Source organism: Oncorhynchus tshawytscha, linkage group LG10, assembly GCF_018296145.1.
Source record: "Oncorhynchus tshawytscha isolate Ot180627B linkage group LG10, Otsh_v2.0, whole genome shotgun sequence".
In the NCBI taxonomy this organism is placed as follows: domain Eukaryota; kingdom Metazoa; phylum Chordata; class Actinopteri; order Salmoniformes; family Salmonidae; genus Oncorhynchus; species Oncorhynchus tshawytscha.
In genome coordinates this window covers 13,947,698-13,965,170 of record NC_056438.1, presented here as the reverse complement: position 1 = coordinate 13,965,170, position 17,473 = coordinate 13,947,698, and the positions used below count along the sequence as shown (strand labels likewise).

Sequence of the window (17,473 nt, the reverse complement as noted above, 5' to 3'; positions counted from 1 at the left end):
CTGACAAGGTAAAAGTCTGTCGTTCTGTCCGTGAACAAGGCAGTTAACCGTCATTGCAAATAAGAAATTGTTCTTAAAAACCTCTTAAGTGTTGGACACTTATTTTCAATTTTCGCCTAAAATGACATAGCCACATCTAACTGCCTGTAGCTCAGGCACTGATACAAGGACAAGGATATGCATATTCTTGGTACCATTTGAAAGGAAACACTTTGAAGTGTGTGGAAATGTGAAAGGATTGTAGAAGGATATAACACATTAGATCAGGTAAAAGATAATACAAAGAAAAACCCACCGCTTTTTTGTATTTTTTGTACCATCATGTTTGAAATGCAAGAGAAAAGCCATAATGTATTATTCCAGCCCAGCTTCATTTTAGATTTTGGCCACTAGGTGGCAGCAGTGTATGTGCAAAGTTCCAGACCGATCCAATGAATCATTGCATTTCTGTTCAAAATGTTGTATCAAGACTGCCCAAATGTGCCTAATTTGTTGATGAACTTTTCATGTTCAAAACTGTGCACTCTACTCAAACAATAGCATGGTATTCTTTCACTGTAATAGCTACTGTAAATTGGTCAGTGCAGTTAGATTAACAATAATTTAAGCTTTCTGCCAATGTCAGATATGTCTATGTCCTGGGAAATGTTCTTGTTACTTACAACCTCATGCTAATCGAATTAGCCTACGTTAGCTCAACCCACCAATCCTGAAGAAGTTTTAACTGACTTGCCAAGTTAAATAAAGGTAAAATAAAAACTCAGCTAATTCAAGTTCTTATAACTTAGCTATTACAAGTTATGATAACTGAACTAATACAAGTTGTGATAACTGAGCTAATACAAGTTATGATAACTTTGCCTAACAATGTATTATAACTCAGCTAACAGTACCTTTAGGATAGCAGGCTCCGTTGCGACACTCCTCTGTGGGAGAGCAGGAGTTGTCCACACAGTCCAAGATGTAGTTTCCAGCACAACGACACAGCTTGGAGCAGCCGTCACCAAAGATGATCTCTCCTGGCTAAAAGGACAGAGACAGGTAGAGAGGAATTATTAACATGTTTTTTTTTACAATATATATTGTAATTTATTTGTGCATTCTGTAAACGTATGCGTGTGTTCCTTGTGTTGCTGGTCATTTTGAAAGTATATTTGTGATGTGCTGAGAGGAGCACTATCAATATCCATGTAAGTGGACATTCTGGACAGTAAAAGTACTGTATTGTATAATATTGTATCATATTGTGTATCACATCGTATATATCGTGTATCATATATCGATTGGTATGCCGTATTGTAAATCATTCACAATATTGTACATCACATTATATTGTGTCATATTCAATCACACAGTACATTCTTAACCACAGACTAACAATCCCAGATGGTCTCGTACCTCATAGTAGTCACCTCCCTCCAGACAGCCACATGTTTCTATGGGGACACAGCGTCTGCCTTTGAACACAAAGCCTGGCTTACAGAAACACGCGCTGATACAGGAGCCAGTGCAGTTGGTGGAGGGTTCCTTACAGCTGGGGATGCAGGCAGGGCCACACTCTATATACTCAGCATTGGGAGGGCACGTCACTATTGGGGGAGAGAGGGAAAGGAGGAGGAGGGGGTAAGGGGGTGTATGGGTTGGGGGTAAGGGGGTGTATGGGTTGGGGGTAAGGGGGTGTATGGGTTGGGGGGTAAGGGGGTGTATGGGTTGGGGTGGAAGGGAATCAAAGGTTAACAACAGAGCTCATTTGTGACGGTTTCTGATTCTGACCATGAGAATGATAGAGGTGATTGGCTGTTAATCTCACCTGGTGGTTTTGTGGTTGGTGGTTTTGGTGTAGAAGGCTTGGGAGTTGAGGGTTTGGGAGTAGTTGTTCCTGGTGCTGATGTAGTTGGTCCCGGTGTTGGAGGTTTTGGTGTAGTTGGTGGAGGAGCTGAAATAACCAATGAAAACATTTGAGACACAAAAAAATACTTTCAGAAGACCAAATAAACTCCAGAGGCTAGCAGTTTTCAAAGATCAGAAGACATGGTTGTCTATATTTACACAAGATATTGATCATCTCAGGTCATAGATTATTCATTACCTGTGCATTCTGTGATGCATACAGCGTCTATAGCGATGTCTGTCTCAGGGGTCTCACCGTAGAAGCCAACGATCACAAACTGAAACTCAAACACCCTCCGTCAAATCAACATTCAAACAACAGGAAAACAGGTTTACCAGATAAATACACATTTGTGCTTCGATAAAGAAGGGTTGAATATAATATAATATAATATAATATAAGAGCACAAGGCTATTTAATTGTTTTTTTTATATCAAATTCGTAACAAATCACTTTTCAGCCTGTTTACCTGCATGTTATCTGAGCCAAGGTAGCGTATCTCTGCAGGCTTCCAACCCTGGCCCTGGTTCCCTGTCAAGGAGAAGATAGGGGAACCGAGGCTTCCTCCTGGAGGGGGAGAGCGAGATACAGAGAGAGTAGAGGCAGAGAGTGGGTAATCAAAGGTAAGTGAAGCTGCAAGACATCAGTTATCTTACCACCAGTCACATCTATCTTATAGGTAAGTGGAGCTGCAAGACATCAGTTCTCTTACCACCAGTCACATCTATCTTATAGGTAAGTGGAGCTGCAAGACATCAGTTATCTTACCACCAGTCACATCTATCTTATAGGTAAGTGGAGCTGCAAGACATCAGTTATCTTACCACCAGTCACATCTATCTTATAGGTAAGTGGAGCTGCAAGACATCAGTTATCTTACCACCAGTCACATCTGTCTTATAGGTAAGTGGAGCTGCAAGACATCAGTTATCTTACCACCAGTCACATCTGTCTTATAGGTAAGTGGAGCTGCAAGACATCAGTTATCTTACCACCAGTCACATCTGTCTTATAGGTAAGTGGAGCTGCAAGACATCAGTTATCTTACCACCAGTCACATCTATCTTATAGGTAAGTGGAGCTGCAAGACATCAGTTATCTTACCACCAGTCACATCTATCTTATAGGTAAGTGGAGCTGCAAGACATCAGTTATCTTACCACCAGTCACATCTGTCTTATAGGTAAGTGGAGCTGCAAGACATCAGTTATCTTACCGCTGGTCACTGCGTGGACATTGAGCTTCATGGTGGTGGCAGTGCCGTACATGTAGTAATAGAAGGTAAGGTCCAGACAGCCAGAGGAGGAGGTGGTGGGTGGGCTCCACAGCTCTACTTTCTCTCCAGCGACACGAAACAACGAGTCCATCAGCAGATATTGGCCCACTGCGGAGAGAAGAGACCACATGAAAACAAGACAATATGAGAAAGTACACGAGTGACCTTTAACATGAGCTGTTGGGTGTCACCATGTATTTTCTCCCAGTAAATAAAAGAAGATTTAGACAGCACAGTGTTCAAAGGAAGACCTACAGCCTGGTTTGGAGAAGTCATCGTCAGGACCAGATCCGTCTGTGTCAGTTTGACCAATCCACTGCTCCCAACCAAACAAGTCAGGATGTGATGGTTTACGTGCCTCCCAGCTGCACAGATCATCAGTGGTGTCGAAGTCACAACCAGTCAGACAGGCTGTGGAAATACATGAAATTGATCAGTACAGGTGTATGATATAGTCAAACTGGAAAGGGAAAGAGAGTAGGGGGGGGGGGTAATGAGAATGAGAGTAAAGAGCTACATACCTGGACAAGCTCCCTCACTAATGACAATGTTATCCAGGGCTGAGTCACATGAAGCAGACAATCCACGCTGTGCCTCAAACACAATCTGTAGACAGAGATAAACACATAAAATATGGAGAATGTGTAGTCACCCAAGTCACTGTGTGTAGTCACCCAAGTCACTGTGTGTAGTCACCCAAGTCACTGTGTGTAGTCACCCAAGTCACTGTGTGTAGTCACCCAAGTCACTGTGTGTAGTCACCCAAGTCACTGTGTGTAGTCACCCAAGTCACTGTGTGTAGTCACCCAAGTCACTGTCATTGACCAATAATTGTCCAATTATATGCCAGGTAGAGAGACAAAACCAGCTAAGCAAGGGCCACAACAAATAAAAAACTTGAGAGGTCCTGATGTCAATGTCTCCTTGTCTGTCTGTTTTTCTCTCTCTCACATTCCCTGAGCTGTGATTGTTTTACAACTACCAGTGTCTCGTTAAAGACTTTGCTGTGGAGGACAAGAGAGATGAAAAGTGCTGTAAAGAAATGTCAGAGGACTGTAAAACGTACACAGATGCTTGTGACCCGACTGATCACTCTTTCACTGAAACCAGATACATACAGCACTCAAACATGTCAGTGTCTATCCTGAATCTAATTTAAACACACACACACTCACTCACATTTAGGGTCTGTCCTGCTGGTTTGGCCACAGTGACAGCAGCTCCAAGCCAGGAGGGGCTCTGGATCCCAGTCTTCTCCCAGACTTTGTCCTCCGAGGTGGGCCTCTTGGCCAGCACGTGCAGGTGGTTCTGGTTGTCTGATCCGTACATGTAGTAGTGGAACTGGACACAAATCTGGGTGGAGGTGGAGGAGAGGGCCGGGCTGAGAAGACGAGCCTTCTGCCCGTTGGCCACATTGTCACACTCATGGTAGATGTAGAACCCATCTGGAGAAATAAAGAAAGAAAAGGAGAGAGAGAGAGAGAGAGAGAGAGAGAGAGAGAGAGAGAGCGCAAGAGAGAGAGAGAGAAAGAGAGAGAGTGAGAGAGAGAGAGAGAGAGAGAGAGAGAAAAGAGAGAGAGTGAGGGAGAGCGAGAGAGTGAGAGAGAGAGAGAGAGAGAAAGAGAGAGGGTGAGAAAGAGTGAGAGAAAGAGTGAGAGAGAGAGAGAGAGAGAGAGAGAGAGAGAGAGAGAGAGAAAGAGAGAGAGAAAGAGAGCGAGTGAGTGAGAAAGAGATAAGGAGAGAGAAAGAGAGAGAGATTGATGATGTAGATGGGTGTGGAGTGACAAAGAACCATTGAAGCAATCTTTTCTGTGATGTAAGAGTCATAGTCTAAATGTTGGATATGACTGTGAATTTCGAGGTGCACGATACTGCTATTAAAACTCCAGATCCCTCATGGTAGGAGTTGTCTAAAGCAGAAAGAAGACTGGCCCCCAAAAGCCACCACAACCTATTTACCTACATGAGTGAAAAAAACATTTACTAACGTCTCTCATATATGTGATGTATATATATATACACACAGGTGGATGTCCCTAAGAGGACAGGCTACTCACTGCCGTCAGGGTAGTCCCCGGGGGGGCCTGTTCCTGGTGTAGGGGTGGGGCCTCGGTGTCTTGTCCAATCACTGTTGTCGTTGCCGTCCTGCTGGAGCTGACAGTAGGGTGCACTTTCCTGGTTAAAGTCACAAGAGGTCAGAATGGCTGTGGGAAAGAGATGGGTGGAGAGAGAGGGATGAAGAGAGAGGGGTGGAAGGAGGGACAGAGAGAGAGGGATGGAGAGAGAGGGATGGAGAGAGGGATGGAGAGAGAGGGATGAGAGAGGGATGGAGAGAGAGGGATGGAGAGAGGGACGGAGAGAGAGGGATAGAGAGGGGATGGAGAGAGGGATGGAGAGAGAGGGATGGGAGAGGGATGAGAGAGAGGGATGAGAGAGGGATGGAGAGGGATGGAGAGAGGGATGAGCGAGAGGGATGAGAGAGGGATGGAGAGAGGGATGAGAGAGGGATGAGAGAGGGATGGAGAGAGATGGGATGAGAGAGGGATGGAGAGAGGGATGGAGAGAGAGGGATGGATGGAGAGAGAGGGATGGAGAGAGGGATGGAGAGAGAGGGATGGAGAGAGAGGGATGGAGAGAGGGATGGAGAGAGGGATAGAGGGATGGAGAGAGAGGGATGAGAGAGGGATGGAGAGAGAGGGATGAGAGAGAGAGGGATGAGAGAGAGAGGGATGAGAGAGAGGGATGAAAGAGGGATTGAGAGAGAGAGGGATGAGAGAGAGGGATAGAGAGGGATGGAGAGAGAGAGGGGTGGAGAGAGAGAGGGATGGAGAGAGAGGGATAGAGAGGGGTGGAGAGAGGGGATGGAGAGAGGGATGAGAGAGAGAGGGATGGAGAGAGGGATGGAGAGGAGGGATAGAGGGGAGGGGATGGAGAGATGGAGAGGATGGAGAGGGGATGGAGAGAGAGAGGGATAGAGAGGGATGGAGAGAGAGGGATGAGGGAGGAGAGAGAGAGAGGGGTGAGAGAGAGAGGGATGAGAGAGAGGGATGGAGAGAGAGAATAGGGGGGGAGAGAGAGGGGTGGAGAGAGAGGGATGGAGAGAGAGGAATAGAGAGGGGATGGAGAGAGAGAGAGGGGTGGAGAGAGAGGGATGAGAGGGGATGGAGAGGGATGGAGAGAGAGGGATGAGAGAGAGAGGGATGAGAGAGAGAGGGATGGAGAGAGGGATGGAGAGGAGGGATGGAGAGAGAGGGATGAGAGAGAGAGGGATGAGAGAGAGAGGGATGAGAGAGAGAGGGATGGAGAGAGAGGGATGAGAGAGAGGGATGGAGAGAGAGGGATGGAGAGAGAGGGATGGAGAGAGAGGGATGAGAGAGATGGAGAGAGAGAGGGGATGGAGAGAGAGGGATGAGAGAGAGGGGTGGAGAGAGATGGATGGAGAGAGAGGGGGTGGAGAGAGAGGATGAGAGAGAGAGGGATGGAGAGAGAGGGATGGAGAGAGAGGGATGAGAGAGAGGGATGGAGAGAGGGATGGAGAGAGAGGGATGGAGAGAGGGATGGAGAGAGAGGGATGAGAGAGATGGAGAGAGAGGGGTGGAGAGAGAGGGATGAGAGAGAGGGATGGAGAGAGATGGAGAGAGGGGTGGGGGAGGGATGGAGAGATGAGAGGATGAGAGAGAGGGATGGAGAGAGATGGAAAGAGAGGGATGGGGTGGAGAGAGAGGGATGAGAGAGAGGGATGGAGAGAGATGGAGAGAGAGAGGGGTGGAGAGAGGGATGGAGAGAGAGGGATGGAGAGAGGGATGGAGAGAGAGGGATGAGAGAGATGGAGAGAGAGAGGGGTGGAGAGAGAGGGATGAGAGAGAGGGATGGAGAGAGATGTAGAGAGAGAGGGGTGGAGAGAGAGGGATGAGAGAGAGGGATGGAGAGAGAGGGATGGAGAGAGGGATGAGAGAGAGGGATGAGAGAGATGGAGAGAGAGAGGGGTGGAGAGAGAGGGATGAGAGAGAGGGATGGAGAGAGATGTAGAGAGAGAGGGGTGGAGAGAGAGGGATGAGAGAGGGATTGTGAGTGAGGTCCTGAATGTTCTACTCTCAAAAGCACTCAGATCTCTGACGCCGTTGAACATTAAATAACAACAAATGCTTGAATGCACTGAATGTATAGAATGTGTGTCAGATCAAATCAAATCAAACTTTTTGTCACATGCGCCGAATACAATAAGTGCAGACTTTACCTTGAAATGCTGACTTACAAGCCCTTAACCAACAGTGCAGTTCAAGAAGAAGAACATTTTTACCAAGTAGACTAAAATAAAAAGCAATAATAGAAAGTATCACAATAAGAACAACAATAACGAGGCTATATAGGAAACACGGGTAACAAACAAACAGCGAGTAGCAGCAGTGTACAAAAGGGGGGGTGTCAATGTATTTTTTTAATTGTTCAGCAGCCTTATGGCTTGGGGGTAGAAGCTGTTGAGGAGCCTTTTGGTCCTAGACTTGGTGCTCCGGTACCACTTGCATGCGGTAGCAGACAAAACAGTCTATAACTTGGGTGACTAGGTCCTGGATGGCAGGAAGCTTGCCCCAGTGATCTACTGGGCCGTTCGCACTACCCTCTGTAGCGCCTTACGATCAGATGCAGAGCAGTTGCCATACCAGGTGGTGATGCAACCCGTCAGGATGCTCTCGATGGTGCAGTTGTAGAACCTTCTGAGGACCTGGGGACCCATGCCAAATCTTTTCTGTCTCCTGAGGGGGAAAAGGTTTTTTTCGTACATGCTTCACGACTGTCTTGGTATGTTTGGACCATGATAGTTTGTTGGTGATGTGGACACCAAGGAACTTGAAACTTTCGACTCGCTCCACTACAGCCCCGTCGATGTTAATGGGAGCCTGTTCGGCCCATCTTTTCCTGTAGTCCACGATCAGCTCCTTAGTCTTGCTCACATTGAGGGAGAGATTGTTGTCCTGGCACCACACTGCCAGTACTCTGACCTCCTCCCTATAGGCCGTCTCATCGTTGTCGGTGATCAGGCCTAACACTGTTGTGTCGTCAGCAAACTTAATGATGGTGTTGGAGTTGTGCTTGGTCACGCAGTCGTGGGTGAACAGGTAATACAGGAGGGGCCTAAGCACACACCCGAGGGGCCCCAGTGTTAAGAATCAGCGTGGCAGACGTGTTGTTGCCTACTCTCACCACCTGGGGGCGGCCCGTCAGGAAGTCCAGGATCCAGTTGCAGAGGGAGGAGTTTAGTCCCAGTGTCCTTAGCTTAGGGATGAGCTTCGTGGGCACTATGGTATTGAACGATGAGCTGTAGTCAATGAACAGCATTCTCACATAGGTGTTCCTTTTGTCCAGGTGGGAAAGGGCAGTGTGGAGTGCGATTGAGATTGCGTCATCTGTGGATCTGTTGGGGAGGTATGCAAATTGGACTGGGTCTAGGGTGTCAGGGAGGATGCTGTTAATGTGAGCCATGACCAGCCTTTCAAAGCACTACATGGCTACCGACGTGAGTGCCACGGGGCTGTAATAATTTAGGCAGGTTACATTCGCTTCCTTGGGCACAGGGACTATGGTGGTCTGCTTGAAGCATGTAGGTATTACAGACTCGGCCAGGGAGGGGTTGAAAATGTCAGTGAAGACACTTGACAGTTGGTCCGCACAAGCTCTGAGTACACATCCTGGTAATCCGTCTGGCCCAGCGGCTTTGTGAATGTTGACCTGTTTAAAGGTTTTCTTCACATCAGCTACCGAGAGCGTTATCACACAGTCATCCAGAACAGCTGGTGCTCTCGTGCATGCTTCAGTGTTATTTGCCTCGAAGTGAGCATAAAAGGCATTTAGCCTGGTAGGCTCGGGTCACTGGGCAGCTCACGTCTGGGTTTCCCTTTGTAGTCCGTAATAGTTTTCAAGCCCTGCCACATCCGACAAGCGCCAGAGCCGGTGTAGTAGGATTCAATCTTAATCCTGTATTGAAGCTTTGCTTGTTTGATGGTTTGTCTGAGCGGGATCATAGCGGGATTTCTTATAAGCCTTGAAAGCGGCAGCTCTAGCCTTTAGCTCGATGCGGATGATGCCTGTAATCCATGGCTTCTGGTTGGGATATGTACATGCAGTCACTGTGGGCCGACGTCATCGATGCACTTATTGATGAAGCCGATGACTGAGGTGGTGTATTTCTCAATGCCATTGGATGAATTCTGGACCATATTCCAGTCTGCTAGCAAAACAGTCCTGTAGTGTAGCATCCCCGTCATCTGGCCACTTCCGTATTGAGTGAGTCACTGGTACTTCCTGCTTTCGTTTTTGCTTGTAAGCAGGAATCAGGAGGATAGAATTATGGTCAGATTTGCCAAATGGAGGGCGGGGGAGAGCTTTGTGTGCATCTCTGTGTGTGGAGTAAAGGTGGTCTAGGATTTTTTCCCCCTGGTTGCACGTGACATGCTGTTGATGTAATAAGGCAAATATCACGGAGCAATTGGCTGCTCAAATCATCATAGGTAAATGGCATTATATCAAATGTGTTGTCATGTGTTGTCCTCCTCAAGGCTATACAGCCAAGGTGGCATTGTGCAAACACGTTGGCAAAAGACAGCTGACTACCATATCAACAGTAATGCATTTAGAATCTGTTGATTATCTCTTGCCATATCAACAGTAATGCATTTAGAATCTGTTGATTACCTCTTGCCATATCAACAGTAATGCATTTAGAATCTGTTGATATCATATCAGTAATGCATTTAGAATCTGTTGATTACCTCTATCAACAGTAATGCATTTAGAATCTGTTGATTATCAATCAGTAATGCATTTAGAATCTGTTGATTATCTCTTGCCATATCAACAGTAATGCATTTAGAATCTGTTGATTATCTCTTGCTATCAACAGTAATGCATTTATCAACAGTAATGCATTTAGAATCTGTTGATTATCTCTTGCCATATCAACAGTAATGCATTTAGAATCTGTTGATTACCTCTTGCCATATCAACAGTAATGCATTTAGAATCTGTTGATTACCTCTTGTAATGCATTTAGAATCTGTTGATTATCAATATCAACAGTAATGCATTTAGAATCTGTTGATTACCTCTTGCCATATCAACAGTAATGCATTTAGAATCTGTTGATTACCTCTTGCCATATCAACAGTAATGCATTTAGAATCTGTTGATTACCTCTTGCCATATCAACAGTAATGCATTTAGAATCTGTTGATTACCTCTTGCCATATCAACAGTAATGCATTTAGAATCTGTTGATTACCTCTTGCCATATCAACAGTAATGCATTTAGAATCTGTTGATTACCTCTTGCCATATCAACAGTAATGCATTTAGAATCTGTTGATTACCTCTTGCCATATCAACAGTAATGCATTTAGAATCTGTTGATTACCTCTTGCCATATCAACAGTAATGCATTTGGAATCTGTTGATTATGGAACACCCAGACCCTATTCTCCTAATTCTTACTTACAATGATGGCCTATCCCGGCCAAACCCAGACGACGCTGGGCCAATTGTGCGCCACCCTATGGGACTCCCAATCGCAGCCAGGATGTGATTGAGCCTGGATTTGAACCAGGGACTGTACTGTCGCCTCTTGCACTGAGATGCAGTGCCTTAGACCGCTGCCCTAGACCGCTGCCCCACTTTATGGCCCCCTCTTGCATTGTTTTGTACCATAACTGCGAGAAAGTGTTTGTGTGTTTTTGTGTGTCTGTGTGTGTCTGTGTGTGTCTGTGTGTGTCTGTGTGCGTCTGTGTGTGTCTGTGTGTGTCTGTGTGCGCGCGGGCACGTCTGACAGTGTGTAAGCAGGTTGTGTAGCGATAAGCATCTTTGTGTTGTGCAGTATAGGGGAGGAGATGGAGAAAGACCATCATGTTCCCAAGGACATTGTGATGACTGGATCATGTGACTGAACTCACCTGCCGGTTGTATCTATCAGACGCTGTACAGTAGACCCACAGAGTGGGGTTACATGATTTGTATTCAATTAGCCTAACACTAAAACAACTGATTCAACTAATCACCTAATCATCAGTTGAATCACTTGTGGTAAAGCTGGGCTGCCCATCATATTTTAATCAAGTGTTCTGCTAATATTAACAACAAGGCAAAAGATGAAAAACCAAATTGTGTTTTGATATGGCAAACTTACCAGCATCTCTCACTGATCTTGCATAGCTGTGTAAAAAAAAAAAGAGAGGTAGATTAAATGTGGTTTCCTGTTTGTATAAAATATACTGTCTGGGATCTATCCATATGCTATGTGAAGAATATGAATTCCTATAGAATCCAAAATATCAGCAGAGATTTAAGAAGTAAATTAAATTAAATTAATTATAGACCGTTTAGCTGACAACATCACAAAAACGCAGCAAAAAAATAGCAGCAGGGATTTTTGTCTATATCGTACGAGTGGATGACGTATCATTTCATTTAATTAATTAATTATAACTGACAACGTCACAAAAAACGCTGCACACGATTCAATGGGGAAGAAGTCCATGTGTTGCTATGATTCTGGATGGTCAGATAGCTAGCAACAATGACACGATGCTGCCATGGGGGGAATCGTAGGTGGGTCGTTTCTGCTACTTTTATTTTGGTCTTGATACCATATGTCTTGTTTTGAGTTACTTTGACTGATGTCATGTCTCTGCTAATATGGATTAAAAAAAGATTTGACTAGCTAGCTAGCTAAACAACAATTGTTCATGAAGTTGCTTTACAATCATTCAGAACAATTACTTGAAAGGATACCATTTCAGAGCCACATCTGTTTAACCCAGCTCCATCAGAAGAAGATTACAAATACACACATCATCCCTGATAGCGACAAATGTGAGTTCATTAACACTGTCTTTACAATAGTGTGTGTCAAGTATGGCAAATGCAACAAAACCAATTATTCTGTCAAACTTGATTGGTAAAATACTCTAAACACCTTACAATATCTGATACCTGTAATTCATACTTTACAGTAGAATATTATTATACAATTATAATCAAACATTTCAAATTGACCAAACTCATTTGATTACTCAACCAATCAAGTCCAATGAATTCAACAAGACGATCGCAGATCTTGAGTAAAATTGAAGCTCAATATTAATATCTCAGTCTCTGTAACTCACCCTTCTTCTGTGGTGGCCAGGGCACTGTACCCACATATCCACAGCAGGACACAAATGCTTTTTAATTTGCCCATGGCTAACTTAAGAGTTAGCGGGCTAGCCATTCAGTTAGCAGGGAATGAGGACAATGAGAGGGATCAGGGCAATGAGAGGGACCCATACTTTTATAGGTGGGACGAAAGTGTCGAACAAGATAGGAGGAGGGGGGGAAAGAAGGGTGAAGGGAGTGGAGTGTATTATAAATGCTATTACCCTATCACTAGCCTACGTCTCAAGATGTGTATGATCTTGCGTTGCACATTGCAAAACCACCAATTCATTGAGTGAATAAGTAACAGTGAGTGATATGGCGTGGGTGTGTTCAGTTTGTGAGTTTTTGTCTGACGCCAGTGTACAGTTAGAATGGGTGGAGATGCTTCGTAAAGTCCTGCATCTGTTTTAAAATGTGTTGCATAACAGTTTTAAGGCCTAAGTTTAATTAGGACAAAACCACACCAGTATTAGTAGTGGTGGAAAAAATACTCTAGTCATACTTGAGTAAAAGTAAAGATACCTTAATAGAAAATGACTCTATGACTGAGTAAAAGGGAAAATCACCCAGTAAAATACTACTTGAGGAAAAGTCTAAAAGTATCTGATTTTAAATATACTTAAGTACAGTGGTGGAAAAAGTACTCAAAGTCATACTTGAGTAAAAGTAAAAGCTATACATCAAATTCCTTCTATTAAGCAAACCAGACGGCACAATTCTTTCTTGTTTTTTAAATTTACAGACAGACAGGGCAACACTCTCACACTCAGACATAATTTACAAATGCAGTATTTGTGTTTAGTGAGTCCACCAGATCAGAAGCGGTAGGGATGACAATGCATTATATTGATAGGTGTGTGAATTGGACCATATTCATGTCCTGCCTGAGCATTCGAAATGTAACGAGTACTTTTAGGTGTCAGGGAGAAGTACATATCTTCTACATAAAAAGTACATATCTTCTTTAGGAATGTACCGCAAAAAAACAACTTAAATAGTACTTCAAAGTATTTTTACTTAAGTACTTTACACCACTGAGTATTGGACACAATGATTATTGGCTGGAATAGACCCAGATTTGACATCTCTGTGCTTTATAATTAGGCTGGGATTGACAGTCACACTCTGCTTTAACTTTCTCTACAGGTCATTATGGTCTCGGCCTCTTATCAAATGCGTATCAAACCAGATAGACAATCTCAATGACAGCCACCCGAAGAACCCAAATCGGATTTTGTTTCTATATATCTGATATTTTTTTCTGACTGTCCACCCTCAGTTTGACAGATTTGTGATTTTTATTATTAGTAAATAACATAGCCTTAACAGCACAAATCTGTTGTCAAGTCAACAACATCCTGCCAGTCAGTCAGATGTCAGCTGCCAGCTGCTGTGCTTTCTTTCAGACATGTGATTGGAACATTCATATTGCCTATTGGGTGGTATCCAAATCAAATAAACAAACAAACAAAGATCTAATCAATGTAACAAGATTCCAGGAGTACTGCCAGAGAGGTCCAGCCCTGTTCCCACTCTCTGACAAGTTCCCGACCACTAGTTTGGTAAACGAAGCACCAATGATAAGGGTTTTTATAGGAGGTTGTAAAGAGGTGCTGTCCATGCTGCTATCAATCTCACGCTCTCTCTCTCTCTCTCTCTCTCTCTCTCTGGAACCCCATCATGCGATCAGTCACCTATCAGTCTCTCTCTCTCAATTCAATTCAAGGGCTTTATTGGCATGGGAAACATGTGTTAACATTGCCAAAGCAAGTGAGGTAGATAATATATAAAGTGAAATAAACAATAAAAATTAACAGTAAACATTACACATACAGAAGTTCCAAAACAATAAAGACATTACAAATGTCATATTATATATATATACAGTGTTTTAACAATGTACAAATGGTTAAAGGACACAAGATAAAATAAATAAGCATAAATATAGGTTGTATGTACAATGGTGTGTGTTCTTCACTGGTTGCCCTTTTCTCGTGGCAACAGGTCACAAATCTTGCTGCTGTGATGGCACACTGTGGAATTTCACCCAGTGGATATGGGAGTTCATCAAAATTGGATTTGTTTTCAAATTCTTTGTGGATTTTTGTAATCTGAGGGAAATATGTCTCTCTAATATGGTCATACATTGGGCAGGAGGTTAGGAAGTGCAGCTCAGTTTCCACCTCATTTTGTGGGCAGTGAGCACATAGCCTGTCTTCTCTTGAGAGCCATGTCTGCCTACGGTGGCCTTTCTCAATAGCAAGGCTATGCTCACTGAGTCTGTACATAGTCAAAGCTTTCCTTAATTTTGGGTCAGTCACAGTGGTCAGGTATTCTGCAGCTGTGTACTCTCTGTGTAGGGCCAAATAGCATTCTAGTTTGCTCTGTTTTTTTGTTAATTCTTTCCAATGTGTCAAGTAATTATCTTTTTGTTTTCTCATGATTTGGTTGGGTCTAATTGTGCTGATGTCCTGGGGCTCTGTAGGGTGTGTTTGTGTTTGTGACCAGCTTGCTTAGGGGACTCTTCTCCAGGTTCATCAGAGAGATGATGATAGCTTTGTTAGGTGATAGCTTTGTTATGGAAGGTTTGGGAATCGCTTCCTTTTACGTGGTTATAGAATTTAACGGCTCTTTTCTGGATTTAGATAATTAGTGGGTATCGGCCTAATTCTGCTCTGCATGCATTATTTGGTGTTCTACGTTGTACACGGAGGATATTTTTGCAGAATTCTGCGTGCAGAGTCTCAATTTGGTGTTTGTCCCATTTTGTGAAGTCTTGGTTGGTGAGCGGACCCCAGACCTCACAACCATAAAGGGCAATGGGCTCTATGACTGATTCAAGTATTTTTTGCCAAATCCAAATTGGTATGTTGAAATTTATGTTCCTTTTGATGGCATAGAATGCCCTTCTTGCCTTGTCTCTCAGATCGTTCACAGCTTTGTGGAAGTTACCTGTGGCGCTGATGTTTAGGCCAAGGTATGTATAGTTTTTTGTGTGCTCTAGGGCAACAGTGTCTAGATGGAATTTGTATTTGTGGTCCTGGTGACTGGACCTTTTTTGGAACACCATTATTTTGGTCTTACTGAGATTTACTGTCAGGGCCCAGGTCTGACAGAATCTGTGCATGAGATCTAGGTGCTGCTGTAGGCCCTCCTTGGTTGGTGACAGAAGCACCAGATCATCAGCAAACAGCAGACATTTGACTTCAGATTCTAGTAGGGTCAGTCCGGGTGCTGCAGACTTTTCTAGTGCCCGCGCCAATTCGTTGATATATATGTTGAAGAGGGTGGGGCTTAAGCTGCATCCCTGTCTCACCCCACGACCCTGTGTGAAGAAATGTTCTTTCTCTCTCTCTCTCTCTCTATGCTATCAGTCACCTATCAGTCTCTCTCTCTCCCTCTCTCTCTCTCTCTCTCTCTCCCTCTCTCTCTCGCGCTCTCTCTCTCTCTCCTTCTCTCTCTCTCTCCTTCTCTCTCTCGCTCCCTCTCTCTCTCCTCTCTCTCTCTCTCCCTCTCTCTCTCTCCACCCACTCTCCCTCTCTCCCCCTCTCTCCCTCTCCCTCTCTCTCTCTCTCTCTCTCTCTCTCCTCTCTCTCTCCCTCTCTCTCTCTCCCTCTCTCTCTCTCCTTCCCTCTCTCTCTCGCTCTCTCTCCTTCTCTCTCTCTCTCTCTCTCTATGCTATCAGTCACCTTTCACTCGGCCCACCTTTCCATCCTATCTGCAGAACTACTGCATATTCCCTCACGGTGTACTATTTGGAACCATTCACTCAGACCTAGACCTCAACTGGCGTTGTGTATAAAGGGTGTGACTATTGAACAAGTTAAAGAAGCTGAACTAATAGGAGTTACATTGGATGGTCAGTAATCATGTTCAAGTCGTATGGACAAAATAGTTGTGTAGATGGGGAGAGGTATGTCTGTTATAAAAATATGCTGTGACAACAAACATCAACTGTACTAGTTACATGTACATGTTCGTCATTTAGCGGACGCTCTTATCCAGAACCATTAGGGTTGCACCTAGTCGGCTCGGGATGTTGTTCAGGCTTTTTTCTTGTCCCATCTTGATTACAGTAATATGGTCAGGTGCAGCAAAGACAGACCTAGAAAAGCTGCAGCTGACTCATAACAAAGCAGAACGCCTTGCCTTGAACAACAAACACAGAACTAACATCAACAACATGATAGTCTTTCATGGTTGAGGGTTGAGGAGAAATTGACTACTTCTCTTCTCGTCTTATTTCTGCGTTGAAAATGACTAACCACGTGTCTAATCTATTTGCATACACTTCAAACAGACATACATACCTCACCAGACACGCCACTATACCTCACGGATACCCAAACCAAAAACAGATTTAATGTGTCGCTCAGTTATGTATAGAGCCATGTCATTGTGGAATGCTCTGTCAACAGAGGTTACTCAGTTATGTATAGAGCCATGTCATTGTGGAATGCTCTGTCACCAGAGGTTACTCAGTTATGTATAGAGCCATGTCATCGTGGAATGCTCTGTCACCAGAGGTTACTCAGTTATGTATAGAGCCATGTCATTGTGGAATGCTCTGCCACTAGAGGTTACTCAGTTATGTATAGAGCCATGTCATTGTGGAATTCTCTGTCACCAGAGGTTACTCAGTTATGTATAGAGCCATGTCATGGTGGAATGCTCTGTCACCAGAGGTTACTCAGTTATGTATAGAGCCATGTCATGGTGGAATGCTCTGTCACCAGAGGTTACTCAGTTATGTATAGAGCCATGTCATTGTGGAATGCTCTGCCACTAGAGGTTACTCAGTTATGTATAGAGCCATGTCATTGTGGAATGCTCTGCCACTAGAGGTTACTCAGTTATGTATAGAGCCATGTCATGGTGGAATGCTCTGTCACCAGAGGTTACTCAGTTATGTATAGAGCCATGTCATTGTGGAATGCTCTGTCACCAGAGGTTACTCAGTTATGTATAGAGCCATGTCATGGTGGAATGCTCTGTCACCAGAGGTTACTCAGTTATGTATAGAGCCATGTCATTGTGGAATGCTCTGTCACCAGAGGTTACTCAGTTATGTATAGAGCCATGTCATTGTGGAATGCTCTGTCACCAGAGGTTACTCAGTTATG

General features: G+C 44.3%; 1 pseudogene; it reads right to left on the bottom strand.

Moving 5' to 3' along the window:
• The window catches only part of LOC112259760, a 110,653-nt pseudogene that overhangs the window by 88,169 nt on the left and 5,011 nt on the right, over nucleotides 1–17,473 (bottom strand).